Genomic DNA, 19,103 nt, shown 5'->3' with positions numbered 1-19,103 from the left:
CTAATGATGCCAAGATCTCTTTCTTGAGTAGAAAGAGCTAATTTAGACCCCATCATTTTATATGTATAGTTGAGTTTATGTTTTCTAATGTGCATTACTTTGCATTTATCAACATTGAATTTCATCTGCCATTTTGTTGCCCAGTCACCCAGTTTTTTTACATCCGTTTATAACTCTTTGCAGTCTGCATTGGACTTAACTATACTGAGTAGTTTTGCATCATGCAAATCATCTGTATCCCATCCTGTGGTGACATATACGCAGTCAATATGCGGATAGTTGAAATCTCTCATTACTATTGAGTTTTTTATTTTTATAACCTCTCTAATCTCCCTGAGTGTTTCACAGTCACTGTCACCATCCTGGTCAGGGGGTCGGTAGTATATCCCCATCCTTATGGGGCTATGTGGTTGGAATATTCCAACCATTGCACAATATAGCAGACAGCAAAAGGTTTTGCCTGATGTGGCAACCATTCACACAGAGCCTAGCTAATCAGGGAGTGTCTGAAGTTGTTTATAATGGCAGTTGAGTACAGCTTCTGGTTAGGAGGCTTGTAAATAGAATGTTGTCTCTTAATAAAGAAAAAAACCTGAAGACATTATTAGAACATTTCCGCTGTTGTTAAAATGTCTTTTAAATTGCATTTTAATTTCAATATACAGTAATGACTGCATCCTTGATTTCAATATGAACAAGGGCCTGCTCTTTTATACAGATATAGCGGGGGAAAGTAACAAATGAAAGGATGCACTCTGTTGATAGTGATGACAAAAAACAGGAGGGAAATTATCACCATATTTTGAGCTTGACTTTTTCATTAATACTGTAAAAAATTGAACTTAGAATAGATTTTCATTCATACTTTGTTCATGAAATAAGGGGAAACCCCGTATTTCATTATATACAATCAGTGGCTAGTACTAACAGGATGTATTGTAACTAGAAGAGATGGATTGCTGCTCATCATGCTAATTCTGCTTCAAGAAATTGTGAGATGCATCTGGATTGTGAGGCAGAAGACTTTTTTATAGCCAAGAAAGATAGTGAAATAGAGCTGCTGAATGTGTGTATGTTTAAGGAAGCTAAAATCAATACACTTGATTCAGTGTTGTACATCTGTTTACTATTTAGATTTATTTGCTTTTGGACTGATTCTGCCCCTTTTACTCACATTGAGTGATAAGTGATTCTGTCATTAATCCTACTGAGGTCAGAGGAACTTCTAATGGAGTAAGGAACTAAATCGGCATGCATGAAGGCAGCAGAATCAGGCCCTTTCAAATGTAACTATTTATCTTAATTGGTAATGTCATTACATAGGTACCACAATAAATAATGCTTGCTAGCTATCTAGGCATTTCTAATACAGTCATCACTATCATATGAAGCAAAGCTATGCTTGTTCGCACTTTGATTTTATTCGTATATTATTAAAATACAATTCTCCATAGGTCAATCTGTTTCTCTCTTGTGGTGCATTCTGCAGCGTTCATTTTTTCACAATTGTTCCCAAGGCTTTACGATTGAGTTCTCATACTTTAGCCTGAAATAGGCTGTGTAAAAAAATTATCATTACACAATCATCATTTCTGGCTTAAGAGTCTCTAAAAGACAGATTCTATGCAGTAGTCATTTCATAATGATGGCAGCCATATTACCTCAGCCTGGGCTCTCTTAGCAAAGCAAAGATGGGAGGCCTCCAAAGAACACACCTGGATACCACGGAATGTGGTGTTGATGAATCATTAGGTGGTACTCTTTGAGTCAGCACTGAACTAAAAGCCCAGCATGGTGCTATAGGACACTGATCTGTAGACAGCATTGTCTGTAAAATGAGGCTCTGAACATTTGTAGTCACTGAAAATCCAAGGATGCTTTTTCCAGAAACAGATGTGTTTACCCTGAGCATCTGACCCAATTCCAATTTTTTGGAGAAATTGGTCTTAACTCCCACCTGACAGCTGATGTGTTCTGTTGTTACTTCTCAATGGCTATCACATTCTACCTCTGATGTGGCTATATTTCAATGGTGGGTGCAGCACATCTTTTAAGATGCCTTGGGTTCCTTCTTAATTAAAAGTTCTCTATAAATGTATAAGGTAGTATTTATTATTATACTTTTCATCTTATAATTCAATTTGTGATCAACAGAATTCAGAATTTAAATTAATTGCATTTTGAATTTACCTACCCTTTAGCTATATCACTGCCTTCTACATGGAGGAATGTGGGCCCTGCTCAGGTTTATGAGATTATCATTCCTTTGTTGCTGTATATAAACCCTTTTAGTGGCCTAGGCAATGGATATTGTCCTTCAGCTCAAGTGATCAGATCCTATGTGTTAGAAGTAGATGACCATTAGTTCTAACCTCAGTATGACCATGGAACTGTCCCACTAAAGTGTATCAGAGAGCCAATGGGAAATTGAAATGTATATACTGAGCTGTTTTTCATAGATAATTGCAAGAATTTTATCTAACCCTGCAGACCATTGTGGGAGTATGTCACATACCAGAGGAAATGGATTTTCTACATTATTATTAAAGGGAGTTTGTGTTTACAGGTTTTAATCCTAGAGGGCCCACAATAATCTGTACAAATGTTAGGAAGGGAAATTATTTTGAGATACTCATTCCAAATCTGCTGGCTAATGATTGCAAAAGTAACTTACAGTTTCACATGGTCTTACTGCAAAAGGATGTGCAATTTTAGCAGCTTTTGAATGAGTTTTGCTTTGAGTTTTGAGGTTCATTTCAAACCCCAAACTCAAAGTGAAACTCAGGGAATGCAAAGTCATTAGATCAAAACCTAAGGAAATATTTGCACACACTCCTGAAACCTTTGAGTCTTGTAGTGCTCATCTCACTGGAGAATGTGAAATGAGGAAAAATCAGGGCTGCAAGAAATAATAATAAAAATAAAATACTAGATCTTGAAAAACAATCTGTGAGGAGTCAAAAGCCCTTGTCAGGCAGTTGCTCATTACATTTATTTCTGGATATTGCTAGCAGAAGTTCCAAAAATATTTTCCGCAACCTGGGACCTAAGCTACTAATTGTATATTCTCCTGCTTTCTTAGTTGTAATCATTATCTCTAACAAAAGTAAAATTAACCTTATTGAAGGAGTTACTGTTATTTTGTTTGTGTCGTTAATTTGAAAAAAATTGTTCTATTAATTAGTTTTCATTTCATTTTCATCTAGGAACGTGAAAGCCCTTAAATGCTGCAAGAAGTCATGCTTTTTGGATTCCTCTTCCTTATATTTTAGTCCCATGCTCTGAATTGGTCCCTGCTGGTTAACCAGATGTATGCACATTGGGGTGCGAGGGGAGGGAATTACACACAATTGTTGCAAAAAGAGAGAATATAGTTCATTATTTCTAATCCTCCTCCACCACAGTACTTTGGTCCCTGAGCCAAAGTACCTAAGATCACTCTCTCTCTACAGTCCTTCCCCTTATACCAACATCTCTTCTGACATCGTGCATTTCAGTTCTTCTCATATTCTTCAGTTCAACTGATAGAAGCCCATGTATTAGAAGACGGCTATTTGTTGTTTTCCCTTTTGTTTGCTTTTCTGCAACTAGCTATACTGGTTTAGAAGGACTGATGGGAACAGTAGCAAACTCAGTCTCTCCTTGTGTAACATTTGCTATTAGTTCTTGCTGTCTCCAAACAGCTTTTAACAATCTGCTCAATGAACAGGGTAAAAGGAGGAAGGAAAGTGAAGAAAAGGAGAATGAATACCATAGTATCACTAACTTTCTCAGACTGGCAACCCAAAGGGCAATGGCAGCACAGCTTGAAGAGATTTGGGCGTTTTTTTTATAGGGAGCTTCCTTAGTAAATGTGTGACTTTGAGGTGGATACAGGTCAATGATCAGTAGCTTTCTTAGCTGGCGGAATTGCCAGAACAGGGACCTATATTTTTCTACTGTTCTTCCTCCTCTTGCCAGTCTGAGAAAGTTAGTGATACTATAGTATTAATTCTCCTCTTCACTTTCTGACCTCCTTTTGCCCTGTCCATTGAGCAGATTGTTAAAAGCTGTTTGGAGAAATCAAGAACTAACAGCAAATGTTACAGAGTCCTAGGGAATGGAACCATTCCTGGCAACATTTTTCAGCAACCCATTGTCCTTAATTGCTCACTTTTGAACTTTCAGTTCTATTTCAAAAGTGTGAGTGAGACATGGTGGGACTGGGTGGTCCATTAACCAATACCTATTGCCCTTTGGATTTCTTTCCCTCCTTGACAGGTGGTCCTAGGAAGAGTTGTTCATAACCAGATGCAGTTCCCACCCTTCTCTACCTCCCAGTAGCCCTTAAAGCAGCATTAGGAACACTTTCTGCAGTCTATCTCTGGGATGTCAGAGCTGAGAGAAGTCTACGGGTAATGAATTACCTGCAGCAGCAAGCAGTCTCCCCATCATATTATTCTAGTGTCTAGGAGTCTTTGATAAGTTTCCCCATAGAGAAATGTTTCTCTAGAGAAATTTGACGTAAAACTATTTTGCAGGTTCATTGAGATTCCGTTGGGATGAGTCCCTTCAAAAGTCCCTTTTGCTCTGAAAATAAAGTGCCATTAGAAAACAATCTTTCTCACCTTGTTATTTTTATAGGAGCACCTAAGAATCCTAATACTATTAGAGCACCATTGTGTTAGGTTGATCAATTCCATAACACAGGCCTTACGATTTCATCCAGTAATTCCTGCATCAGCCTGAGTGCCTGGACATTCTACTATTACATTCAGGTCTCCGTCCTATGCCATTGAAATCAGTGAGTTCTGCTACTGACTTTAATGGAACAAGATTGTACTCTTCTGGTACATCTTGGACCAAATCTTGAAGATCTTAGTTGATTTTCTTTTAGTTAGACCCTGATTCATTGAATTCTCACACATGTGCTTAACTTTAAACACATAGTTAAGTCCTGTTGAAGTAAATGGGAACTTTAAGCATGGTCTTACAGTTAAGCATGTGGTTTAATGCTTTATTGAAAAGGGATGGACTTATGCATATGGTAAGTGCTTTACTGAATTGGGACCTCAGTGCTTAGCCAGGAAAAACTTCCATTGGCATCAGTGTGAGTCTTGCCTATGTAAAATATATGTAAGGTCTTCAGGATTGATTACAAATATGAGATTTTTTTGCTTGTTTTCATCCGTTGTTTCAGCAGAAAAGCACATCGGAATTTTTCATAGCTCGATAATAACTGAATGTCTTAAAAATATTTGGGAGTTTTGCTTGAATGTGTGTTTTGATTACAAATTCACCACATATGGCATGGGGGAAAAAGTGCATGGCCTTAGAAGTTCAATGTTATTGAATTTCACCAATTGTTTCAGATGGAAACCTTTATTTTTTTTCCCCAGATATTTGTTTACTTCTCAATACTAGGACTTACTACAATTTGCACAATAGATCAGCTCAATATGAAGTATTAAAATCAGGTATTGAATTTTTTGCTTTCTTTGGAGTAGTGTTATAGGAGATAGATTTCACACACAAAAATGCTTCCTGTCAGAACACAACAAAAAAGAGAAGCAGAGTAACTGAAAGCACCCTTTGTGTCTGTTTTGAAACGTGTTCTTGTTTTTTAAAAAGGGTTATGTAATTTTATTTTTACATTTATTCTTTTGCCAGAAACATTTTAGGTGCAGCTAGGGCAAATAATTAATGTAACTCCAAAGATGCATTTTCAAAGATCCATTATATATATTTTAACTTCTATAAGAATTCCTCTGATGCTATTTTTATGTGAGACTCTTGTTCCATTTCAGTAAAAGGATGACACAAGATGTTTGCTTAGAGAAAAGTCTTTGACATCCTCCTGAGAATGTTTTGATAGAATGGCATACATTTGGTTACAATTAGTAAGCCAAACAAGTTGCCATTGTTATCTCACTATGTTTGTCCATAGCTGTAAGGAGCTTTCAGAAAATATCCATCTCCATGTTTTCCATTAACTGGTTGCATGTTCAGCAGAGTTAAAGATCAGGACATTTTGTAAAACTCCCTTATCCTTAAGCTCAGTTTTATCAGAGAGATTTTAAACTAAGATAAGTGTTTGAAAGTGGCAAGTACTGGTATCGTTAAGTATAAAGGGATATTGTAGATGTACCGTGGCTCATGTTCCTATATGTGGGGAAAAATACTGATCTGTTCTTTCTGCTTCTGGATACAAGATGTTGTATCTGAGGGCTGAAAATAATAGCTCCTGGTGAGAAGTGAAGTGCAGATGAATTTTCCTGGTTAGATTGAAAATAGGGTTAACTCTATTTTAGTTTGATTTTTGAAATTGCTCCTTACCTGGGTTTAGTTGATTTTATTTTATTCATGCTTCACTGTGTAGTGTAAAAATAATCAATCTCGTTTCTGTATCTGACATGTGTTGTACTTTCATTTGTGCTCATTTGATGTTTTCTGTATAACCTCGGTTCCTTTTGTATTTTAGCTATAAGATGTCATCTTGTTTTTACTGCTAAATTATCTCCAGTATTTATTAAACTTAATAAATAGAGATTGAGGGAGACTCAGTGGTCCATGAGTCTGATAAAGAGATAAGGAGCCTTCAAAATCATGGTCACTGGTTTAATTTTAGTCCAGTTCAGGTCATTAATAATCACAAATTTGACTGTTTTCATGGCTTATGTAAAATGACTTGGCTTCAGTCAAGTTCCTAGTAAACTATTGTCCCCCACAAAAAAACCCCACTGAAACTGTTACTAATTGGAACCATTGAACTTCATACTGGGAAGTGCTGAGCATTGGCTTTAGTGGGAGTTCAGGGTGTTCAGCACATCTTTGCATCAGGTCTTTTGTTTGCAGCCTCATTGGAAGGGCCATAGATTTATGGGCCATGGAGTCTGAGTGTGGGGGCAGGATGGGTGAGCTTGCACTTCCCCTCACAGTGCTGTAACTCTGTCTGGGGCAGAGTGGAATTTCCTGTATTCCTTGGCTGTTAAGTTGGTGAAATCATTTAAATTCTATGAATTTCTGAAGGGATGGGTCAATATTGAATTGAATATTTTCCCCCAAATCTGTATTTAAGGGGTCAAATCCTGGGCCAGCCTGAGTAGCCTGGCTCAGTTTTGAACAGATGCATAGATAAAAGCGGAGAGAGGGGAATCCTCTCCCCACCCCCAGGTGCAGAACAGCCCAATGATTGAAGTAGCCTCAGCCAGCATTTGCTGAGAGGTGCGTGATGGGAAGTTTTGCACAACAGTGGTTGCCTCATCCTTGCCCTGCTGTGCTCCCAGAGTGTTGCCACACAAGGAACTCACACTGGGGGAGGGGAGGGAGGTTTCTGTGATATGCAAGCAGTGTGCACTGCAGCCCCCTGCAACAGCTACCTTCTTGTGCTGTAAAATTGTACCATTTCTGCTGGCAGGGGCCTCTGAGTTGGGAGTTGAGGGCACACAGCATCTAGGAGAATTGGGCCCAGAATCACTAATAAAATTAGTAACAGCAATAAACCCATCCTTTTTCATGTTCTCATCATCAAGTACAAGTGGTGTCAGTTCATATTCTCTAAAGCATTTTGAATTCTCTTTAGTTGGTGATTAAGTTACTCTGTTCATGAGCAGGGGAAGCTGGTAGGAATGTTAACTTTAAGGGTAAACTTAACCTTGTCTGAGGTTGTAACAGACACTGTGAGATCAAAAGCTCTTCCAAACTGTCTTACAGAAAAAGAATGCCCCAGTTTTACCATTTTTGCTCAATTTCTTCCCTCTGGAAAGAGACTCTATATTTAATACACTTAAACTTGTGGTATGAGCTATCCATTTTGTCTCTCATCTTAAACATAATTTGCCCTATGTTGCAGTTCTTTAGATTTATGCAGTAGCCACATTTGTTAAAGTATTTGGCAGTGGTGACATCATCTTTGTTGAAATGCCATTGTGAGTGATGAGTCCCAGATGCTAACATACAGCAACAGCCAAGAGAAGGAATACAGTGTAAAATCAAATATAATAAGTGGGGAGATAATAAAAGGTTATTTCCTTTTCTTTTAATATTACAAGATTTATCTTGTTCATATGTTCAGCAAGAGTTAGAATAAGGCCAATTATGAAAATATGATTAGTTATCACCATGATGATGATACTGTGTGAGCTGTATGGGATGTGCTATGCTGTGAACTTGAGATGAAGACTGCATGAAACATAGTATCTTTTAAAATATATTTTTGCAATTTTTTGTTAGTTTATTCATCTCTTAAATTTTTCATGGACTGATTACAATGTATGTTGAAAATGTGCAAAAAGCCAGATGTCTCTCTCTTTGAACTGCCAGGCTTTAATGTGTCATTTGGATAATGGTCATGCATGGTTATATCTGCACATCATGTTTTCTAATGTACTGTAACATGACATGCCAATGTAACCAAGAATAACACAGTTTCCTAATGACATGTCATGTCTGTGAAGTGTAAAAAGGATGTGGCTTGCTGAAAACCATGTTTGAAAATATGACTTCATTTTAAAATAAAGTCATTCTCAATACAATTTCTACTTTACCAAAAATAGCTTTCGTCATAGATTTTTTTAGAGATGTTTAATTAAAGTGGTTGACTTCACAGACACATCTTCAGTTGTACATAATTTCTGCATGTGGTACCCTGAATATTATATATTGGCTGTATGATGTACAATTTTATATACACTCTTATCATCTACTTTGTGAGGTTGGCTTGACTAATCTTTTTTTTCTAAAAAAACTAGGTAGAAGTCTTCCCCTCATTTGGCCCTGGCAAGGATGAGTTTTCTTTAGAACATTATACAGACTGAACACTGGATAGTGTTCAGCAACATAAAAACAGCATCCACAGCTTCAGAATTGACTTGAGAGAACTGAAAAAACCTGCCTAGTTGGCAAATTAAAAAAAAATGTTCTGCAGGTTCATAGGCATAGTACAAACTTAGCTAAAGTTAATAGAGGAGAAAAAGACATTTAAACATGGCCTATTGGGGAGGTTACAAAATGAATGTGTCTTATCAATATGACACTATATGTGATTTGCATAAGATATGTGGATGTGACTTCAGTTACAAGCTACATTAAGAAAAAACAATGAATCAAAATATGACTATTTCATGGCATTATTTTATTTCTATCATTCTATTTTTAGTTTATCTAGAATGAAGATTTTCAAAAACGCTCAGCGTTGGACTCAGGAACTTGGATCTCAAGGTATGTCGTCACTTCAAAAAACCCAAAAGTGCATGTTTTCTTACTGCAGGTTAATAGTGAAGACATGGCAACTTGGCTTTCAACTCAGCTTAGCCGTTTGAGTTCAATTCCAGACTTCCTATCCCAGGAGTGGGCAAACTTTTTGGTCTGAGGGCCACATCGGGGAATAGAAATTGTATGGCGGGCCATGAATGCTCACAAAATTGGGGTTGTGGTGCGGGAGGGTGTGAGGGCTCTGGCTGGGGGTGCGGGCTCTGGGGTGGGTCTGGGGTTGATGGGTTTGGGGTGCAGGAGGGTGCTCTGGGCTGGGATCGAGGGGTTTGGAGAGCAGGAGGGGGATCAGGGCTGGGGCAGGGGATTGGGACATTGGGAGAGGCTATGGGGTGCAGGCTCCGAGCAGCGCTTACCTAAAGCTGCTCCCGGAAGCAGTGGCATGTCCCTTCTCCATCTCCTATGAGGAGGCACGGCTAGGCAGCTCTGCACGCTGTCCAATCCACAGGTACTGCCCCTGCAGCTTCTATTGGAGCACTGGAGGGGGCCATTGGAACGCGTAGGAGCTGGAGCGGAGCCATGACACGGCTTCTGGGAGCTGCGTGGTGCGGCCCCAACCCTGTGCCCTGGCTGGAGCGCCGGAGCAGAGCTGAGCTGCATGGTGCGGCCCCTGACCCAGCGCCCCGGCCGGAGTGGGGTCCAGCAGCATGGTGTGCCCCAACCCACTGCCCTGGCCAGAGCGCTGCCCCTGCACCCCAGTGGGAGCTCGCGGGCTGGCTTAAAATGGCTCGTGGACCCACCCCTGTCCTATCCTCTAGGCTTTAACTGGAGCTGCTAACCCGAGTTGAAAGCATGATTTCCGTGTCTTCACTGCTATTTGAACCTGTGTTACTTAACTTGACTTAAGGACCACCATTATTATTATTATTATTTTTGGTTAAGACATATCTTCAGTGATTTTAACAGGACTTCACACCTAAGCACTTAAAGTCAAATTTTCAAAAGTATTTAAACACCTCAAGGTGCAGATTGACATCTAGTAGGATTTCGAAATGTGCCTAAGCAAGTTAGGCACATAGCTTCCATTGAAATGAATTGAAGGTGTCTAAATATCTTTTGAAAAGCTGACCCCTAAATCACATTTAAAATGGCTCCTAAGTCTCTTTAGCACTTTTGAAAAATGTACCCATAGTGCACTTATACCCAGTAATACTTTTTGGGAAGGGTATACGGTAGATGTAATGCTGTAGTATAAAATGTATCTCTTCCCCTGAATGTAGTGACGAATCTTGTTTGTGTTCATTTTATGAACCTTTTCCTCTTGAGCCATATCATTCAAGTCCTTGGTGATTTAGGGCATACTTAAATGAGATTTCAAATCACTCACACATTTCGGGCCAGCTAGTGTAAGCCAGCATAGCTTTGGGGCTGGCCCTCAAAGTCTTGCATCTTCTTGAATGGAATTATTTCATCTCCATTTCATGTCTTTATTTACTAGTAAGGAGACCAGAGACTTCCCTGGCTAGCTTGGTACAGTCTCAATGCACATTTTATTAGGTACATTTTTCCCCAAACCGTATGGTCCCTATTTTCCTTGGGACTTGTGGAACATTTCACACAGTTCTTTAAAAAACAAAACAAAAAACATTGGGGAGAGAAGGTGACTGAAAGAAAAGGGATGGTGAGTGGATTTTTTCCTTACATATAGAGATGTACATTTCCAACTGTGGATCTACCCAGCCTCCATGTGCATCCACACAATGTACAGGAACAGATGCGTATGGCACACAAAAAATTTATATCTGCCTGTGAAATAATCTAAGAACTGTGCACTATGCATACACAAATGTTTGATTGTAGTAAGTACAAAGCTGTTTGCACCAACAAAATAAGCAAATATGTGCTCGTGATTTTTTGTGTACTACTTACCTATGTACTTGTATAGTTACTTATACTTTAATGTCTATGCAGCTCCTAAGTATTTAAAAATATAAATAATAACAACAATCTCTTCCTTCCTTCCTTCCTAGCCAGACACCCCTCAGAAATGTGCCCCTTGATGTTTGCTTAAGATGCAAATTGCAGAAAAAAGAGAGAGCTATGCCTGATGGTGACAGTGTGTTTTGACCCCATATATTTCACATCCTTGTGATACTGTGATCCCTTTGATTCTATCTAGGTCAGTGGTGTCAATGTTCTTTGCCATACTAGTTGTAACTGCTCTGGGCTAGCTATTGACTGGAAATCTGACTTTTTCCAAACAACATAGTAAACTTTGCCTGTACTGCCATTCTTCCCTCATTCGCCACACAGTTTCAAGCTTACGTGTCTCTTCCTTCCCTTCCCTACAGGCTAGAGGAGTGTGCTGATGCATAGTGACGAACTTGTTCTAATGTAACTATAACTACAGAGCTGTCAATTAAACACCCTGTGATTTCTTGTGGGGCATTACGTTTAAGTTGAAACTCTGGTGTCAGACTCTTTGTTTGCACAGGGTTTTAGTGCAATGGCGTCTCACTGATTTCCTTTAGATATAAATAGGAAAACACTTGCCAGCGGTATCACGTGATGTTGTGCACAGACTCTGCAGCTGTCTCTGTAATTCTTACAGAAGTGAAAAGGTGATGACTTTTCCACTGTACCACCCAGACCTTTAGTTTTTTCTAAAGTCACCATGTACTTGTAAAGCATTGGAAATTATTATGAATATTTATGATGGCATAAAAATAGAGCAGCTGTAAGTTGTTTCAAACATTTTTAAGAACAAGAAACCAATTTCTACTGTAAAACAAATACATCTGTTAGAACTGGGAGAAAGTGGAAGCCCTCGGGGCTGATCTCAACCTCTTTGTGTATTTGAGAGCTGGAACACTGTCAGCGCCATAATTGTGTAACACTAATATATGCTGTATAGATAAAAGCTAAAACATATGGGGAAAATACTGAGTTCATAGTTCTAGAGATCATGCATGCAAATAAATCAATATTAATCAGAGATTAATTTGAAGTTGAGTGCCATGAAACATTGTGGATTCTTCCAAAGTTCATAATTACAGCAGAGCCATCTTTTAAACACTTTACATCCACTTTGATTTGCCTGGAATATGTGTTTTCTGGATTTTGAAAAAGTTATTGCTCCATAGAACAGCAGTTAAAATATGTGTATTTGAAAAAGTGTGTGTGAAAATAGGTACTGTACTGGCTTCAAGGAGGTTTGTAGGGTTTTTCTTCTCAGAATCACGACTTACAAGCAGCCAGTAATCAATATCTAGTTGGAAAAATACTTCAAGAGACTAGCACTACGTTTTGGTTTTAGGGTTTAGAAAGAATTAGTCTACCCTTAATCTGGACATTGCTAGTGGCCTGATATTTAGGTCTACATCTGAGGTACATAAACATCAAAACAGTTTTAGCTTGTAGAATAACAGGTGTTTTAGGTAATGCACAGTACCCTGCTAAAATTAACCACTTGTTTGAATGGGAAACCTGTCCATCTACTTGAGGTTTTCATCCATCCCAATGTGATCATGCAAAAATAATAATAATAATAATAATAATAATAATAATAATAAAGAATGGTCTGATTTAGGCACAATTGACTCATGTTAGCCATATTCAGTTGCTCTGTTGAAGCCCAGAATCCTGAGGGGTTTTTCTATTTTGCTTGTTTTGTTCTTCCAGGAGGATTTCCTACTAGTTAGATTCATACATGTGAAAGCTAGTGCACTTACCTTTGACTGACCGCTGACAATAAATTTGGCTCATGAAATGCACACATATAGACCTAACCCTAGTACCTCTTTAAGATAATTCAGAGATCCAGTTGGTGAGCAGTCCCCTTCCATTCACCGAGCAGAATCTTCATCAACATTTTAATCAGCATATAATTCACGGTGCTTCATAAAATCAACTCCCCTCATCCTTGAAGTAGCATTCTCTTCGACTGGCCACTGTTCCAGAATGTCATCAACTATCAGTTTGAGTAGTGTTCCATTACAGTTCAGTAAAGCTTCCATACCAGTATGCAAGACATCATCCGAAGGCCTGATGTTAGCCTGAGAGGATAATAACGATGAGACATTCTTTTAATAAGGGTCTTTTTTTAAATATTAAGGATGACTTGTTTTAATTGGAGGAGAGGAAAGAAACTCCTACCAAGAGTCAGAAAGATCCCCTGGGGCACTCCAAAGCGTTTAGACTATGTATTACAGACAAAAACCAGAGACTCAGCAATGAACAAGAGCCTATGAAAAGTGGCCCTCCATCAGAATGTAAATTGCAGCTGATCAGTTTGTTCTCTCCTGCCGTTAAAGCTCTGGCCTTAGTTAAAAAATAAGACAGCTGACTAGCCTAGTTATTAGAGGCAGATTATGGAGGTCTCCTTATTTTATGGTCTGAAAACTTGCTGCATTTGTATAAGAAGGGATAGAGAGTAATTACCATTCAAACCATTCTTTTCAGCCTACAAGATCCACCTGTTATGTCACATAGCAGAAGTGTACACCAAAAATGCAGACTACTGCAGTGACAGCAGCAGGTGTGTAGCAGCAACAAGTAATCAAATCAATTGAACTGGAGGTGTGGATCAAATTAAAGGATTTCTGTGTTTCTAGATCTCCATGGAGAGCTAAAAGAAAATAAACATTTGTTTATTTAAATAAATAAATAGAGAAAAATCTGTGTTTACAATCTGTTCAGAGTAAATGTTAATTGGGGGCAAAGGGGAATCTTTAAGAGGAATTCCAAATAACGTGATCTTTTCATACTTGCTGTAGTGGTGATTTTAGGCTCAGATTTTTAAAGCTACATCTCTACCCCGATATAATGCTGTCCTCGGGAGCCAAAAAATCTCACTGCGTTATAGGTGAAACCGCGTTATATCAAACTTGCTTTGATCTGCCGGAGTGTGACCCCCACCCAGCCACCCCCCCGGCGCTCTGCTTTACCACGTTACATCAAAATTCATGTTATATCAGGTTGCGTTATATCGGGGTAGAGGTGCATTTATGCATTGTTGTGATCAGCATCACAAAGCCTAACTGATTTAGGAGTCTAAATTTCATTTTCAAAATGGATTTAGGCACTTAGGAGTCAACTTTTGAAAGTGAGATTTAGACTCCTGAATTAAGTGTAGTGTTGCTGAGTGAAGCTGCCCAAATAGCTTTAAAAATCTAGCACTTAGTCTTTAATATGTATGCACAGATAGATATAGGTACAGTATATGCCATTGTGTCTATTTGACAAAGGCAAGCCTGGGTTTTTATTTCTGTCAAGAAGCAAATGCAAAATAAAACTCTTGTCTGTACCATATGATTCATGATTGGCTTACAGAGAATTGAACTTGAGTGATAGCACCGTTAGAGCTCTTTTCCAAGAGCCAATTCCTGTGGTCTCACTGGGTCCAGCTGCTGATGACTCATAGAGGAAATGGCAGAGATTAGGGTGCACAGGGAAAAAATCAGAACAGCACAGAAATAAAGCAAATCAACCAAGCATTACCTTTTGTGCAAAACAGAACAATGGCTTAACTACTAAGGTTCAAAATGATCTGTCTTATTCCCCTCATTTGTGCTATTCCTGTTGGAAAGACCACCAGGAAACATGTGAACCACCATGGAATACACACTGTAATCCATGGAACATCTCAATTAATATTCCCTCCTGACTACCACTAGAACAATACATAGCATCAAGCAGTTTAATTTCCGGCAATAATGCCTTTTCTAAGACTGAGAGGTTTTTCCTTTCAATTAGGTCTTAAACAAGGATTTTTGAAAATTAGTTAGGTATTCTATATATTGTGAAGTGGTAGCTCCAGATTTCATAAGGACTAGCATATGGCTAGGTAAAATGCCTGGAAACATGCTGGCTGTTGTTAGCAATATTACTATCAGTAATTTCTCCCTTACAGATTTGGCATTGGTTCTCTTTAGAATAGAGTTAATCCTCCAACATGCTTTGTTAGCAGATAATATACCCAAAATTGTACAGTACTTAAAACTCTGCTCTTGATTTGACTTAGTGCTACACAAGTAATTATAGACCTGTCAGCAAAAAATTAAAGTCGCCTTTCTAATCTAAACAGGAAGACTCAAAGGGGAAGCATTTGAGATCTCAGTTTACTTACTAATGTATAGTAACAATTATTGCATTGCTTAAAAGCACTAAACAATCTGACTCATTCTGAGAGCCCAGTAGATTTTACTAAGTGAGATTGTTAATAAACTGGATTATAAAATAGTTGGGGCAGGAACTTTGTCTTTTGCATGTTTAAAGTGCTGTGTGCATTTAAAGTGCTATACCCTGGTAAATACATAAAACAAGAACAAATTTGGCTAATTTATAATATCCGATGCCTTATCAACCAAAGCAAATGGGGGGAAAAAAACCCCACAAACATCCTAACAGCAATCTAAGGACTTGACTATATGGTGGGAGAATGCATTCTTCATGGGTGTGATTTCTAAAGCGCACCAACATATTGCATACAAATTGGTCCATGTAGATCCTGCTGGTGTGCTTTAAAGTTGTTTGAAACAGTACTACATTAGAGCACAGTAGTACGCAGCAGAATGGTCTACACTGACCAATTAATTTGTAACATGTTGGTGAGCTTTAGAAATCAAAGTCCTATGGAGTGCATTATCCAATCGTGTAGAGAAGCCCTGAGAAACTATTCAAAAAACCTGTGAACATCGCTAATTTTATTTCCTATTTTTAAAAATGGATATTGTATGTTGACTAAAATCAAGACACTCTGTGACCTGTAGAGGTTTTCTATTTAAAATCTATACCCTGTCAGTGATTTTCATTCTAACAGATGCATTTTATAAATGGTTACTTTAGTATTGCTAAATATTGCTAAAATCTCCAGACTTTTAATTCACTTACTTTCTTCTCCTGTTGTGCTGTCAATTGGTATTTGTGTTCAGAGAAGAAACAGGATACCACTGTTACTGTCACTGTACACACTCCCTGCAGCATGGACTAAATTTTTAAAAGGGTCATAAAAGCACCTCCCATTTTGCACATGCAACTACCATAATATTTCAAGAAGTTTTGTAAATGAAATAAGCAATTCGTATAGTGTTATTTCTATATGGAAGATCACTGGTCAATTCAATTCAATGCTTGTGAACCCTCTGCATGTCATGGAACTGGTATGAATGTTAGCCAGTGTGGGCTAGCATGCAAGGCCACACTAGCGGTGGTCTGAGGATGGGCCAGTAGAGGAGTGGGGAATCAGCATTTAGGTAGATCCAGTGCACCCAATATCCTGTGTAACTGGTGTGAACAGAGAGGGGCTACGGCTGCTATTTCAGGCAATAAGCTGGAGAAGTACCTGCTGCTGTATGCTTCTGTAGCCCCATACCTGATTCTGGAGGTGTCAGGGGTCTGAATTCCACTTGCAATCTGCATAGAGTAACAGAGCAGGTTAACTTGTTGAATAATTCTTCATCTATTTGTGTTAGTATAGGATCCAGTGTGATGTACTGAGGACAGTGTTGGAATTGCAAGCTATCATTTGAAGAGTGTTGAAAGGAGAGAAGAGGAGATGGTTCCTGGTCCTGCTTTCAGGCTATGGGTCTCTGTAGGGAAGCATGTGATCAAAATGAGTCTGGAGAAAAACAGCCCTAGTATAAGGTCGGGTGAGTTGTGCCTCTCTGTTTTAGGGAGCAGCCTGCTTTTCTCTCTCTCCCTCTCTCTCTCTCTCTCTCTCTGGTTTTGGGTTCTTGTGTGTTTATCTTTCTGGATTCTAAGAAATAAAGTAGCATTACATTGCAGCTTTCCAGCAAGAGGTGGTGGTGGTGGTGTTTTTATCTAACTTCACTGTGTATATGTTGTGAACATAAAACCTATGATTCAAGTACTTTGCATTCATTCAGCCTAAATTTACTCTTCTGCATGTGCAGATGGGTGTGAGGGATGAGCTCTTATTCCTGGTTCATGCCTTAGAGACAGATTCTGAAATAAGAACTTTTATTCATTAAGTAATGTGCACTGTAAACTGTTTTGATGTTGTAGAAATATTGCCTTCTCCTTACCACTTCAAGATACCCTAGCATAAAACTGGCTGTCAATACAATATCACTTAGGTAATTCGCATCTGGACCTTAGAGCACAACAAAATTATTAGTCCATAAATCTCTACTAATTTATGAATCTTTCATCAACATACACATATAAATTATATCATTAATCACAATGATTTCAGGGATCATGTGGATGTAATTTCATGGGAGTTCTGCAGTAATTTAGCATGAATTGATGTCCACTTATTGGAAAGCACTACCTACGTCGATACTGTGTAAATGATAAACTACAGTGTAAATGATCAACGTAGTGTTAAGGAACTGCCAAAGAAACCTCAAATTTGCAAGTAAAGGCAAGTTATCTTAAAAACAGTTCATTTCAGTTCCATTATACCCAAAAAATCCATTTGATTCTGGCTACTCTTGTGTGAATGTGCAAGGTATTTAAGAAAGGATACAGAGAACTCTCTCTCTCCTGCACCCTTGCACAGGGGAAAAGCAGGATGATATACTTGCACTCTTAGTGAGAGTGTAAGCACTGACTGCAGCACTAGACAGTCCCAATGAGGCAGAGTCTGCCTGGGCTGTAGCTGGTGGATCAGGGCTGGAACTAGATAAACACATGCTCATGGTATGTTGTTATGAAGTGTAGCAATAGCCAACTCAGGCCTAATGAATCTTACCTTGAGATTATCAGCAATGGTAATACTCTCACTGCTTCCAGTGAGAGGAGGAACAGGCCCATATATTCATTTGCTTACTCAAACTCTGTACATTGGTAGCCAGATTACATAATTTGAGGCAATGTGGATTAGTGGATAGGATGGCCAGATGGATAGGAAAGTCCAGTCGAAAAAGGGACATGATATTGTCTGGTCAGATCTGCTGACCGGACACCAAAAGTCCGGTTACTGTGGGCGAGGAGGCAGGGAGGTGCTGGGTCATCAGCTGCGCCAGCCCCTACTTAGCCAGAGCCAACTCCTACCTGCATTGGGCAGCTGCAGCTCCTAGCCCCAGCTCTGCAGGTGAGTCCTTCCTGACCCAGGTGGGCACGTGGGAGGAGGGAGAAGAGGAGAAGAGCAACAAGCAATGGGGGGAGGAGCAAATAGGGGACAGGGCCTCAGGAGAGGAAGCTGGGCGGGGTCAGGGTCTTGGAGGAAGAGGTGGGACGAGGCAGGTTCTGGGAACCCTACTAGTGGACGGAAAACTAGATTAGACCTCAAGAGATCTGGGTTCTATTCCTGGTACTGCCATTGCTGGGTGACACTGGGCAACTTGCCTCAATACCCTGTGCCTCCGTTTCCTAAAGTATAAATGTGGATAATGATGTTTCCCTCCTTTGTAAAAGGCTTTGAGTGTGGTGGAGTGGGGACAGGGAGGGGAATACTGAGACTCCATTTGGGGGGTATCCTGTGCTGCCCGCTTGCCCCTCACCTCAGCAGCTGGCACACGTGAGCCAAGTTCCGCCCGTCCCCTAAACCAGCTGGTTCTATTTGTTCCTCAGCATCCAGCCTGATCTCATGTATCACGGTGGCCACTCCAGCCCCATCTCTGGGTCCCACCGCTTCTCCCCCTTTATGCCTCTGTGAGATATTATGGGGACAGAAACATACATCAGACCATCCCAATATTTCCATTGTGGGGGCTATTCCCTCCATCCTCCTCGTTCTGCCACCCCTGGCTTTGATAGTTATGGAGGAAAAATGCTAAATAAGACCTGGCCATTGTTATTATATGTAGATTTCTTGTCAGTCTACAGGAGGAGATTCAAAATGAAAATTTCATCTCAACCAAACTTGCGGATCATTAGTTCACTTTCCCTCAAACAGACAAAAACTGCTTCATAACTAAGGAACTTCTGAAGGTAATGAAAGCTTCATT

General features: G+C 39.4%; 1 long non-coding RNA gene across 1 annotated transcript in view; it reads left to right on the top strand.

Moving 5' to 3' along the window:
* The window catches only part of LOC127057314 (uncharacterized), a 46,282-nt gene extending 37,092 nt beyond the window's left edge, over window positions 1-9,190 (top strand). Inside the window, exon 3 of the long non-coding RNA XR_007776063.1 lies at window positions 9,137-9,190. This is a non-coding gene — a long non-coding RNA (uncharacterized LOC127057314). The remainder of the gene's footprint in view (window positions 1-9,136) is intronic.
* The last annotated feature ends 9,913 nt before the right edge of the window (window positions 9,191-19,103 follow it).

Source organism: Gopherus flavomarginatus, chromosome 8, assembly GCF_025201925.1.
Source record: "Gopherus flavomarginatus isolate rGopFla2 chromosome 8, rGopFla2.mat.asm, whole genome shotgun sequence".
NCBI lineage: Eukaryota > Metazoa > Chordata > Testudines > Testudinidae > Gopherus > Gopherus flavomarginatus.
The sequence above is the reverse complement of the archived record's forward strand: the minus strand, read 5'-3'. Positions and strand labels throughout refer to the sequence as shown.